The sequence below is a fragment of the Martes martes genome (assembly GCF_963455335.1).
Source record: "Martes martes genome assembly, chromosome: 5".
Taxonomy (NCBI): Eukaryota; Metazoa; Chordata; class Mammalia; order Carnivora; family Mustelidae; genus Martes; species Martes martes.
This window is the reverse complement of record NC_137892.1, coordinates 52,389,086-52,403,244: the sequence shown is the minus strand read 5'-3', so window position 1 is coordinate 52,403,244 and position 14,159 is coordinate 52,389,086. Positions and strand designations below refer to the sequence as shown.

The 14,159-nt window shown below is 37.2% G+C and overlaps 1 protein-coding gene and 1 pseudogene across 2 annotated transcripts in view; one reads left to right on the top strand and one right to left on the bottom strand.

The window, feature by feature from the left end:
* ADGRV1 (adhesion G protein-coupled receptor V1) overlaps positions 1–14,159 on the top strand; it is a gene marked incomplete at its 5' end in the record, with an annotated part of 491,204 nt that overhangs the window by 231,182 nt on the left and 245,863 nt on the right. The window lies entirely within an intron of this gene.
* LOC308343543 (calponin-3-like) lies at positions 10,746–11,734 on the bottom strand (annotated as a pseudogene). The gene has a single exon. The product of its transcript is annotated as a calponin-3-like (transcript).

Sequence of the window (14,159 nt, the reverse complement as noted above, 5' to 3'; positions counted from 1 at the left end):
AGAAAATTACAGATTTCCTCAAAGGTTTTAAAGCAATGACCTTTTCCATTAATATGTCTGCCTCGACTAGAAAGCTATTTCTAGATTTTAAAATTTAGTCTTTTTTAATTTTAATTTGATATTTTGATTAAGTATAATTATTTTAAAACAAAGATTTTTCTCGTCTCTGAAACCAGTTTTACAAAGCTCTTCAATGCTTCTTTGTGTGTCATTCTCACTCATTTTAGAGGGCCGGATAGGAAATAACATTATTGAATACTCTATTGAGAATCACATATTTTTTTAAATCTCCATTCTACAATATAGAGACAAATAAACTTACCCCTGGTCTCACGCCTAGATTTACATCTTAAATCTTATATTACAGGGTTTTTTTTAACTACACATATACCTATATATATTTTTCATGATAAACTTTTAAAAACTCCTTTCTGTGCTATTTTCCATTTAAAATTTTCAAGAAAGCTTTGTTCTGGGTGGGAAAGCTCCACCTGTGCCCAGACAGGCCTTTGGATGCACTCAATGCTTACCTGCTCAGACAAGATAAATTGCTCTCTGTGTTGGCGTTTTACATATAGAAAATGAACACCTTTTGAAAAAAAATCTCTTATTGAAGTGTAATTAACATACAGTGTTATATTAGCTTCGGGTTTACGATATAAGATTTCAATAATTCTATACATTACTCAGTGCTCATCATGATAAGTGTGCTCTTAATCCTTTTTATCTATTTCACCCTTCCCCCACTGACCTCCCTTCTGGCAACCGCCAGATTTGTTCTTTGTATTTAAGAGTCTTTTTTTGTTTGTCTCTTTTTTCTTTGTTTGTTTTGTTTCTGAAATTCCAGTTGAGTGAAATCATATGGTATTTGTCTTTCTCTGTCTGACTTGCTTCACTGAGCATTATACCCTCTAGGTCTATTCACGTTTGTTGCAAATGGCAAGATCTCATTCTTTTTTATGGCTGAGTAATATTCCTGTGTGTGTGTGTGTGTGTGTGTGTGTGTGTGTGTGTGTGTGTGTACACACATGTGTGTACATGTGTGTACCACATCTTCTTGATCCATTCATCTATCTATGAAACCCTTGGGTTGCTTCCATATCTTGCCCATTATAGATAATGCTGATGCCTATATCTTTTGGAATTAGTGTTCTTGTTTTCTTTGGGTAGTTACCCAGTAAAGGAGTTACTGGATCATGCAGTGATCAGTAGCATATACTGATAATATGTCTCATGGAAGATGAGCGACAATATCCAAAAGTACACAGATGTTTTTAATCAATGAAAGAGTATATAATTTAATATTTATAAATGATTTTTAACATGAATCAAATTGTGTTTCTAAAATTCTAAAAATTATATCAATAAATGTCCTCAAAATCATGTTAAATTAAAAATCCTCACTTTAAAAAAATATCTGTGACCCTATTATATATTATGCTATTAATAACTCAATCTTTAAATTAAGGTAGATGTTATTGACGGTCATATTTTCATCAAAATGGCAGTTCAGGAGGGGAAAAAAAAAATCTGTCTCCATCTCGAACTTAATCTTAGGGTTTGAACATAATCTTAGTGGGTCTATGCCTAAACTGTTAGCGTCAGTTATCTCTGAATTGATTTTGTTTGTCCAAAGATACAATTGTGAAGAATTGTGATTCTTTCTAAAATATTTTCAGCTGAACTCTAAACAGATCTTTAGTGATAGAGATATTATACTAAAAATTACATGCTCATCTTTGGGAACCAGAGGGAAGGCCATGTGTTGCTTCTGTCTTCTAGAACATGGTCTTTCAGGCCTTGGAGAGGATGCCGTACTGGAGAGGCAGCAAGTATGGATTCATTCCTAAACACTTACTTGTTTTTTTCTCTTTTTCTATTATTTCAATAGATATAAAATCTAATGTTGATGTGCTGATCTTCAGGTTCTTACTCAATACTTGGAACATTTTTATTTTAAATTAAGATCCTTTTAAGAACTGGTCACTCTTGTGATAACTGGTTTCTGGTCACAGCTTCCATTTTTAACTGGAAGCGATATTGGTATAATGCTAGCTTTCTCCCTCAGCTGAAATTTATTTGCATATGTGCAAAATATACCTCTTTCTAACTGCCACTTCTTGCGTTTTTTACTTCTTTGGCATTTCACCTTCTCACACCCACTTTTCCTAACTCCCCACCTTAAGGCCGTCATTCTTACCCTGCATTTGGTGACTGTCAGATGTGCCCATGTGCACTTCGTGGTTTTACTAACAGAACTGTGACATGAAGAGGTGAGTTTTAGTACCTAGCGCTGCACACTCTTGAGGGGGAAGAATGATAGGCTCTGTTGGTGTTGATTTGCAGGGTGGGGAGTCACAATGAACAGAATGGCTGTGGTGTGGTACACGAGACCTCTTCTTCTCCTTGCATGGCTCCTATTTCTTTCACCATCCTTAGCATTACTTATTCCTCGTTGCTTTTCTCCCTTCTCTGGTTTTTGTCCCTCATCAACTGAAGGATTATACTCAAAAAATAAAAGTACTTCTCATGCCCTTTAACCTTTTTGACATTAACCACATATTTTTTTTTCTTATAAGTTTTGCAGCCATGCATAGAATTTCTCAATCTTAGCACAATTGACATTTTGGGACAGAAAATTTGTTGTGAGAGACTGCTCTGTAGGATGTTTCACACAATCCTTGGCCCTTACTCACTCAATGCCAGTAGCACCCATTTCCCTAGTTGTTACATCGAGAGGTGTCTTCAGGTGTAATCATGTGCTTCTGGGGGGGCCAGAATCACCCCCATTTGAGGGCCACTACCCTAGACAACTAATCCAGTTCCTTTCATCATTTCTTTCGACATGTCTTATGAAATTATCCTGTTTTTAAATTACAGAAGAGTGATCTCATTTGACTTCAGGATGTTGGTTTCAACATTACTGGGCATTTCGTTGCCTCTGATTCTTTTTGTTTCATAACATGGTCTCTTCCAGAGCTGCTAATACATGTTCACAGTGCTGTTTTTGTGTGAGATAGTGAAAAGATAATGTCAGTGACACACATACTGGGTGCCTCTTGATAGTTGATTGCCTTATCAGTCTAGCTACTGTTTGAAGAATATCTTGGTGATTATTCTGCCTTCTGATGTGCTACCTGACCATTTTTTTCAAACGAAGCTACCAGTTTCAACTTTTTGTGGAAAGTGGACCCCACATTATCATTATTTTCTTCCCGGAGCCCCAAAGCACAGAGCAAGCCTTTTGACTGTCCTGGTATTAGCACTGAAAGTTTGCATTCCGGTAAACCCTTCAGTCATGAGAAATCCAGGATAGTTCAAAATCGTACTAGATTTTTCTTTCATTTCCCTTGCAATTAGAGCATCTTAGCCCTACTTTAATTTCTATTGTACAGTGGAGTGGGGAATTTAGTGCAGGGATACTGAGGTCCTAGGAGCGTAGTGGGTTCATAGATGTGGTATGTGTAGTCTCACAGTGTTTTCCAGAAACTGAATTTGAATGTTCGTTGTGGACCTCCTGGCCCCATGTTCTTTTATATCTGGTTCCTCTACACATTTGTGTTGATTGCCTTGTACCTAATGGTCTTTGATTTGTAACTTGTTATTTACTGACTGTTTCCCACTTTATTTTTTAGTAAAGAAAATCTTTGGTTTTGTATAGATTTTTTACAAGGCAGACTCATAGATATATTTGTTGTTCAAGATCTCTTTCAAGGGGCACCTGGGTGGCTCAGTCAGTTGAGCATCTAACTCTTCATTTCAACTCAGGTCATGATCTTGGTCTCCACTCACTGTGGAGTCTACTGGAGATTCTCTCTCTCCCTCTCTCTTTGCTCCTCCCCTCACCACTTGCATGCCGCTAATTAATTAATTAATTCAAATCTTAAAAAAAAAAAATTTCTTTCAGCTATTCCCACAACATGAAATCAACTTTATGAAGTAATTTACGATCTCTTGGCATCACTTTTAAATGGTTGCTTGCTCCAAGGCTATTAACTTGAAGACTTCTTAAACTGTGGAGACTTAACAGGTGAAATAGATAGCAATCTGTGTGATGTTGATTAAGGATTATTAAAATTATCTCCATACTTAGTATATCTGCTCTGTAATGATATAGGAATATTCCAACTCTAGCTCAATTCCTTCAAATTAAAGTTTGTATCCAGAAATGTCCTGTTAAAATGCAAATTTGTGGGTGATAGCAAACTCATCAACATATAAAAATTGTACTATCAACTTGTTATTACACAACCCTACATGAAACTCAATGAGCTTTGAGAAGTGATAAAAGGAAGAGTTATGAAGTTGGTTTGTCAGACACGGGTAACGACGCAGTTGTGACAGTTCCAAACAGAGAAGTATGGAAATATGGACAGCTAGGATGGGATTGGCTAACAGAATATAAATTGAGAAATAGAAATGAATCTGCCTCATAATTTGTCTGGGCCTACTTGTCTTAACCTGTTGTTTTCAGGAATTAATAAATACTAGGATCTTTAGGCTAGTTGCATGCTGCAGAAAAGTAAAGAAGAAAAGATAGTGGTGTTACTTATTCCCTGCCCTTGATAACATTGAAATGGGTTGGCCAAGGGCTCATTAACTCCAGCATGGCCAGTACCAATCCCATGATCCCCTGTCCTGATTTTAGGATCGCAGTAGTCGTACTTAGAAGGCATTGGCAATCCAGTTGCTGATATTGTCTGTGTTTTCTTTTTACAATGACAAAGCACAAATTCATTGAGCTCTTGAGCCAACCTATTGTTCTGGAGGCCTGTTCTTGGCACTTTTTTATAGGAGCTTCCTCAAGGGAACTCTGGCCAGAGTCTTGCTAGTAGTACCTAAAAGACAGATGCCTTTCAGTTTCCCTTTGAAGATAGTAAGGATTGCATGGACTACTCTCTCCTAGTTGGTCCATGGCTTCAGTTCCTCAAACTCTTCTTCTGGCCAGATACCAATTGCTAGAGTGTCTTGGTTATCTGCTGGACTCACTTACTTTCTGTTTCTATAACAGGTATTTAACAGAATGGTACTGGGATGAGACCCACCTAGAGTTTTTAATAAAAATGAAGAATCAAAGTCCCCACCCTTAACCTACTGAATTAAAATTGCCCCAGGAAATTTTACTGCATGCAGAAATTGTAGATATACTACTCCCCACTCTCCATCAGTGATCTCATCATTAGCCATAGCTTTAAGTACCATTTGTTTGCTTCATTACTTGCAAATTTCTATCTTCACTACAAACCACTCTTTGAAGCTCTGCTCTCATATACTTTGTTGCCCCTCATTTCTCCTCTTGGATGTTTCGTAGGTATCTCCAACTTAACATGTCCAAACAAAATGTTAAGTATTCCCTCAGAATCTGTTCCTTCCAGATTTTTTCCATATCTCAACAATTGGGGCCTTCTTTCCAAGAGTTTCTTCAGCATTATTCGTTCCTTCCTGCACGTTATGCACAGTATCCAACCTATCAGCAAGTTCTGTTGATCCTACCTCCAGATTATGCCATGGCTTCATATACTTTTTTTTTTTACAAATCCATCCACTGCCTTTTTTCTAGCTCACCCTGTGCCTTTTGTGATCTACTGAAATTGGCTTCTAATTTGTCTCCTTGCTTCACCTTTAGCTTGCTTCCAACTTATTCCCTGCATTTAGGAACTAGTGTAATCTTTTTTTTTTTTTAAAGATATTATTTATTTTTTTTTTGTCAGAGAGAAAGAGAGAGAGAGCACAAGCAGCAGGAGCAGCAGGCAGAGGGAGAAGCAGACTCCCTGCTGAGCAGGGAGCCCAATGTTTGCCTCGATCCTGGGATACTGAAATCATGACCTGAGCTGAAGGCAGACGCTTAACCGACTGAGCCACCCAGGTGTCCCCAGCGTCATCTTTTTAAAATGTCATGCATGTCCTCTGTTGAAACCCTTTAATGGCTTCCCACTCCACTTTAAATTCAGTTCACACATCTATAACACCACGTGGCCAACATGGTAAGCCTCATCAGTTGGCCTCTGCCCCCAGCCCATAGCCCCTCACTCACTGTGGTCCAGACACAGTGATTTTCCCTTGGTTCCCTGATGGTCTTCTGTCTTAAAGCCTTTGTGGGTACAGTGGCCTCTTCCTGGAAGACTTTTTTCCGCGGTCCTTGGCTCCTCACATCGCAGATCCCTTCACTCGTGTCAGGGATCAGATTAAGTGTCATGTACTTAGGGAGACATTCCTCATCATTTACTTTATTCAGACCTCCCTCATCCTCAGCACACAATATTCTCCCAGTTCCTTTTTCCTCTCCTCTACAATACTTGGCATGTTGTGGTTGGAGGAGGATGAGAACCATGGCTGCTTTCATCACTACTGAATACTCATCACCTAGAACAGTGCTGAGCCAGTAAAAAACACTCAATGCATATTTATTAAATGAATTAATTAAGGTTTAGATTTTGTTTGTTCTTTTTTTTTTTAAGGTTTTATTTATGTATTTGACAGAGATCACAAGTAGGCAGAGAGGCCGACAGAGAGAGATGGGGAGGAAGCAGGCTCCCCGCTGAGCAAAGAGCCCGATGCGGGGCTTGATCCCAGGACCCTGAGATCATGACCTGAGCCGAAGGCAAACGCTTAACCCACTGAGCCACCCAGGTGCCCCAATTTTGATTGTTCTTAATGGAGGGCCAGTAAATACTAGATGGGGAATAGAATTTGGGTGAGACTTTTAATAATAACTAATTTCATATTGAAAGTAGAAACCTATGAACTAAAACCTAATGTGGAGTTGTAGTAATTCAACTCTACTCCATATTTCATCTGTCATCCTTTTATATGGTTTAATGTAAGTTTTTAACAACATTAACTAGCCAACACTTAACTTCCTTTACTTGTGTAACTCACAGTAAGATTTTGTACCACAATCTTTAAAAATTCAGCATTCCAGAAATAGTAATTTTTTTCAATTATGTGGAAAAAGACCAAACACAAGGTTGACCTTAGATACAGGTGTAAAATGGCCATTTGCCTGCACACTCTGACTTGAGGGCGGTTATAAAAGCAAAAACAACTAAAAGGTATTCATGATTGATTGTTGTTCCTGAAATTTCACCATTTTGAATATTGTCTTCTCCTTGGGGTTCTGTTAAAATTGTATGTACATGAAATGGTCATTACATTATCAAAGTTCAATGTACATGAGATCTGTTGCATCACTTTTATCCTCGTAGAACTGGATAGCAATAAAATAGTTTTCTTCTTCTCGGAGTAAGAGTGAACTTTAAGATATAACTGATCCCTATAAAACTCTAGGATAACATAATTTTATTGTTAATCAGAAATATTTATGTAGGATTCTGCCCATTACTGCTCTGTGAGCTCATAAGAGCAAAAAGGAGTCCATCATTAGGACACCACATCATAGAATTCACAAAATTGTATTGAAAGAATGAATAAGTGAGCCAAATATATAATAGCAACTTTTTATGGCTGGTGCCAGTATTTAAAATTAAAAATTCTGTATAATAATTGATACGATGTTAAAACATGCATAAAAATGCTTATGGGCTTTGGAGGAAGAAATAAGTCTTAGTTGGCCTTTTTTCATTGATAATGCATAAGGTGTTTGATACTGGATACCAAGTGTCACACTTGGTGTTTTTAATCGTTGTAGTACAAATTTGCTTTGTCAAGTCTTACATTAGGTCCTTTGTGTTTTCTTTCTTTCTCTCTCTCTCCCTCTCCCCCCGCTTTCTTTCTTTCTTTCTTTCATTGAAGTGTAGTTGACATACAATGTTACACTTATTTCAGGTGTGTTTTCTCATCTAGCCATGTTCACCTATGCTTGGCTTATTTTTGTTAAGTAGTGCAAATATTGAGTAACGTGTATTGACGTTGGCACACTTTCACAACCCGCCTGTGGCCTTTCTCCTCATTACCTTATCTGACTCTCTTTAAACTGTATTTTTACTATTCTTGCACAACTGATTCTAGCGAAATAGAGAAGCCATCAGTTTTAATCCCCTGTCTGCTCTTTTTCTCACAGCAGGAGCTGTGGCTACTTCTGGGGTACCATTAGCAAGTTAAATGCTGAACATCACATTTTGGATTGTGGCCTCTTATGAGTCATTTGTCTTTGAACAAGGTGTGTCCAATGTTGGAAAGAAATCATAGCAAGGTCTACACTGGAGTGCCAACAAGTTTTTCAAAAGGAGTTGCCACACCCAAACCTAAAGCATTTTTTTCAACAGCTAAGATTAAGAGTAATTAACATTTAATATGCCCCCACTTATATGTCCATTACGTTTCCATGAAAATTAGCATTTTAGCCATGTGTGTCAGCACTCATTTTAACTTCTTTATCTTTCAAAGATTTGTCTTTCTTGGAACAGTCTTTTCTCAGCAGAGCTCTTTAGATGTTTTAGATAGACCACTTTTCTATAGAAAGTAATCCTGCTCTGTGGAGACTGATGGTTTAAATGAACTGATGTCAGCATGGTGGGCTCTTCACAGGCCCCCACTGCTCATGATGCAGACAAGGTTCATTTGGGTAGTGAGGAAAAAGCTTAATGCTATGACCTTGTACAGATCATTGCTTTTCAGTGCTGAAATCTTCTCCTAAGTTAAGTGTATTCTTAAAGAGCGTACTTTTTTTGTTGTTGATAATCTATTTTGTGGAGGGGGAGACTCCTTGGTAAATCTATCTTCTAAGACTTTACAAAATAAAAACAATTAAAATGTGGGGGTCATTTGTTAACCTTTTCTGTTTGTGTAATAGTAGCCATATTTTTCTTCTATTATATAGTTTTCTGTGACTATTTTTTGTGCACAACTTGGGATTTAACATCCTTCTGTGTATTTAAGAAAACCCTATCTAACATATATAAAGTTAAGCGGAGTTTTTATAGTATTTATGAATGTTTTGTGTGAAGATAAGTCAAAAAGATAAGCCCTATCCTATATGCATACCCACACATTTGATGGGAAGCTTGTGGGGAGAGGGGGATGATGGAGAACATTGTCCTTTCTTGCACATAAGCGGACTTATTCCCTCATTTGAAAGACTTTGCGTGCACACTGTAAACCACTGCAAAATCCTTCATCATTCTGGCTGCTTACTTCAAAATCCAGCCTAGTTATCAATCTTGCAGTTCCTGGAACCAGCGCATTATTCAAGATTCTTAACCCCAAGGGGAAAAAAGGCTCCCCCATTTTTTTGCTCTTGATTCTTTTATTTCATTAATATACGCTAAGATTGCTTTACCTATTTCGCTATTGGAAATAAATCATAAAGATGGCTTTAGGTATCATACAGTTACAAATCACCTTGCACCTTGCCTGTTCTCCCTACGTTAGGTTTTTGAAATGTATGCAAGCTCCTGGGTGTGCTCTGGCTTATGGATCTTACTGGCTCTGCTCTTCTGCTCTGTGTGAGTGTATTGTTGCCTGTTTGTTCCTCCCTTTCTTGGTGGATTCTTGGATGATTTCCACTCTTTTGTCCTTCCATACAGTACTTCTGTGACCCAGACAGCATAGTGGTTAACAGACTCAGAACTAGATTGCTTGTGTTTGTGGGTCCACCAAGCTATGCAACTGTGGCAAGTTATAAACTGCTGTGCCTCAGTTTACTCATCTGTAAAATGCAGTACGTTTTCTATGGGATAGGTAGGTTATGAGCATAATAGAGTAAAAGCACAGAAGGGATTTGGAACTGTGCCTGACACGTAAGAAGCATTATTCAAGTGTAAGCTGTTAAATTTATTAACACAGACCTTCTACATGCTTCCTAAAGTGTTTAAATGTGACACTTTCTCTTGGATAGATAACTAGGGGGGTAATTTCTGGGCCATAGCAATGGAATATCTTCAGTTTTACTAAAAAATTGTTAAATTGTTCTCTAAAGACACTGTGTACCAACTTATACTTATGGTGTGTAAGTTCCTTTTTATCCTCCACTTCAAGTCTGTTGTCAGACTTCTAGTTTTTTTCAGTCTGACAGGTGGCAGAGTAGCTCTCTGTTATTTTAATTTGCAATCCCTGACAGGCAGTAAAGTTGAAAATCTTTTCTAGTTGGCCTTTCTGGGTATTGCTATTAATATTCTTTGCTTAAAACAAAATATACAATACTGTATCCAAGCATATGAAATTAAAATATAAGGAAACTCACTTTTTATCTTGAGGAGGTAGGGGCAGAAGAATAGGATTTAGCTGTATCTGTAACATTTTATTTCTTTATTTCTTTTACACTGATCAGGATTTTATTTAAACTTTAGTGAACAATACTATAGAGACTTTGATATGTAAATGTCTAAAATGTTACATCTTAAATTTAGTTGGTGAAGAATGCATTTAGGTATAAGCGTGAGTTTAGTCCTCCACACCGAAACAAGATACTAAACTGTAAAACAAAATAAAACAAAAAACCCCACTTCCTATTGTTTGAAAATCCCAGTTTATTCAGTAGATTATAAAAATGCATAAGTCTTGGATAAGAGAATTGGCTGTACAAGAGTACTCCCTTTTCACAGTATTCCTTTTTACTTCATATGGGCGTTATTGCTTCTGCTGTAAGATTGAACTGTTACAGCACGAAAAGACAACTATTTAGGGAAGATGCAAGAAAAAGAAAAGGAAATGTATGTAAGGCAATATTTCTTTACGTACAATAAACATTATAGTGTTTTAGGAAGACAAGGTAAAAATTAGTTAAGGCTAGCTGGGTTCTCACTGAATAAAAACAATGGGCTAAATACTGATCTCCTTGTATCAATCTAATAATCAGTGCCTTGGTCGCCATATTGGTAATCTCTGGGGTAGTTGTCTTGGTTCTCTCCGTGATATTCATCTGGGTATTCTGCCTGGTAATCACTACCACTAATTTCAGACCTATTTGTTCCTTTTCCTTGACTTCCACTCTGAATGACAGGTTCTGTGGAAGCAGTGCCATATTTGGGCTCATATACTTGCCGCCCAAGCCCAAACACACTCATTCCTTTCTAGGAAGCAACTTTGTTGGTTCTCATGTGTAGAGAAATCGTAGCGTTGTCTGCTGGTTGTAATGTTAGCTTCTGATCATAGATGTCTTTTCTGGTACCTGGTGCTAACATCCCCGCCTCGCTGGCTCCTTTGTTGGGCCCCATCTGCAGACTAATTGTGTTCTAGTCAATAGGTTTGTCAGTTTGCATTTTGGGATCATAAAGATGCCTCCTGGTCCCATACTGTCATACCTGTGTGACTGGCGCATTTGTTGGTTCCCATCTGCAAACCAGTTACGTTTTGGCCAGCTTTTAATTTTCATTCATCAAAACATCTTGTTTGTTTTTCAGCATACTTAACTCATTGGAGTCAATGTCAAGGGTTGTATGGAATCCTTTTATTTTAGCCAGACCTGCGAGAGCCACCAGTGTAGTCTGAACCTGGGTCATGTTTCCATTCTCAAAGAGATCATTTGCTTCAGATATGTCATGTGGCTTCATACCATAAGAAGCCTGGATAGCTTTAATAAAGTTGCCAATATTCTCCAACTGAGGCCAGTTTAATGAGGACTCATTAATCTTCACTGAGCTTGGCTGTAGCTTGTTGATGAGCTCGTAGGGGATGGTGCCATCTTTAAAGCGCAGCAGAGAGTTGGTGTCAGTGCGCTGTCACTTCTATTTAAATTCGAAGATCTTCTTCTGCCTGATGATCATACGTGGAAGTGATCTTGTTCTTGACCTCTGCCAGGAACCTGTAATTAGGGGCCTTTGTTGAAGAGAGTCATAGTGGTTCAGGTGGCGGGAAGAGACTGCACTCAGGTCTGGGGGTTTCTCCTACTTGGCTTCCACACTCCTGGCCCTGAGGAGTGGCTGTATCACGAGATGCTCGGAGCTCACACCCTGACAGGCGCAGGAGATGCCCTGACCGGTAATATTTTTTCTTTAAGCACCAAAAATTTGAAGAAAACTTGGAAAATGTTTATTTGTTTTATCTGGGTGATAAGGAGCTGGTTATATTTTATATTATTTATCATTTTCATAATGTTTCCAATATTCCAGAAATTAAAAAAATCAATCTAGGTTTCATTATCCAGCCAGGGAATCATGTTTGGGATTCAGCGATTAAAAAGTGATAGAAATATTTTAAATATTGATTAAGAAAATTAGTATGTATGTGTTACTATAAGAAAACCAATTACTTGCAATAACATTTTAATCTTAAAAGTATAAATAGTAGAATTAAAATAATGAGAACAGGGGCTTGGGTGGTTCAGTGGGTTAAGCCTCTGCCTTCAGCTCAGGTCATGATCTCAGGGTCCTGGGATTAAGCCCCACGTCGGGCTCTCTGCTCAGTGGGGAGCCTGCCTCTCCCTCTCCCTCCACCTGCTGCTCCCCTTGCTTGTGTTCTCTCTCTCTCTGTGTCAAATAAACAAATGAAATCTTAAAAATAAAATAAAATAAAATAATGAGAACATTCAATTTATTTTAAAAATCTAGAAAATAGTGGCACCTGTGTGGTTCAGGCTGTTAAGCATCTGCCTTCTGCTCAGGTCGTGATCTTAGAGTCCTTGGATCGAGCCTGCTTTTCCTTCTCCTTCGGGCCCTCCTCCTGCTTGTGCTCTCTTTCTCAAATAAATAAAAATCCTTAATAAATTTTTTTTAAATATGGAAAATATATTTGGAGAGAAAATTCTCCAGCTTCCTGACAATAGAAGATGATTATGGTATGATAAAAAGTAAGATATCCTATAGAATATTGTATTTCAAGTGTTTTGTGAATATGTTACCAAAATTAATTATGTCTGTAAAATTTTATTTAAATATTGTATAAAAGTACCATTTTTCTTAATCTTAGAATGATTTCTATTTTATTTTATTTTTTTAAGATTTTATTTATTTAACAGGGAGAAGCAAGCTCCCTGCTGTGCAGGGAGCCCAACGACAGCCTATCCCAGGACCCTGGGATCATGACCTAAGCCGAAGGCAGATGCTCAACCAGCTGAGCCACCCAGGCACCCCAGAATGATTTCTATTTTAGATATCATTAAAATAGGTTAAATGTGATGTTATTGCCAATGTAAGGAAGCAAATGACATAAACCCATCTGCTTTCATTGTTTATCTATCTATCTAGATATAGATATCTCTATGTATATACATTTAATTTGGTATGCAGTCCTTTCTTTATAATAATTACTTTAATTAATGTGCAAACTGATTTTAACATGGGCAAATGACATATATGATTACATCATCTAGATAGTTTTCTTATCCATGTTGAAAAGTTATAGGTTCAGAGCAAAAAATCCAACTTAAATTTTACCCAATAGGGTTTAAAGGCTAAAGGGTCAATTTTCCTGGACAGTGTTGACTAGAACTCTAAATGAGTTTTTGAGGAAAGCATCAGGTAATCTTTTGTGGATTTAAAAAAATCATTAGAGCTTTGTTCAATTCCTATGCTTTGAAGTTCCTACTATTCTTTAAGACTACATGTGAACATGAAATCACCTATCCTTCATATTTCTCAATATGTTTCCCATAATAAATTTTTATTATTTAAGAAGATTTTTGATTTGCTTATACTAGTACTCTGAATTAGATTTTCTAATATAGATTACAATAACTTATGAAACACTTCAGTGATATAAGGATAGAATAATATATAATAAAACTATTGGTCTCTTAATTTTCTAGATCCCAAAGTAACAAAGTCTAATAACATTCAGACTTGGCAATTTGAAAATTAGGTAAATTGTGGATAGAGTCGTCAAGTATTTAAAATAGCTGTATTAGGGTGCCTTGGTGGCTCAATTGATTAAGTGTCTAACTCTTGGTTTTGGCTCATGGGTCATGAGATTGAGCCCAATGTCAGGCTCTGTACTCAGTAGGGAATTTGCTTGAAGATTCCCTCTGTCTCCCCCATCTTAAAAAAATAAATAAATCTTTACAAAAATCTTAAAAATTAAAAAAGTAAAAATAGCTATATTGAAACATTTTTGAAAAACAAAATATGCACATTTAAAGTGTACAATTTGTTAAGTTTTATACACACACACACACACACACACCCCTATAAAATCATCAATATGGTTAAGATTGTGACATACCCATTACCCCCGAAATTTCTTCTGACCTCTCGGTAATCCTTCACCTCCCTCATTTCTAGCCAACCACTGATCTATTTCCTGTCACAAAAAATGAGTTTGTGTTT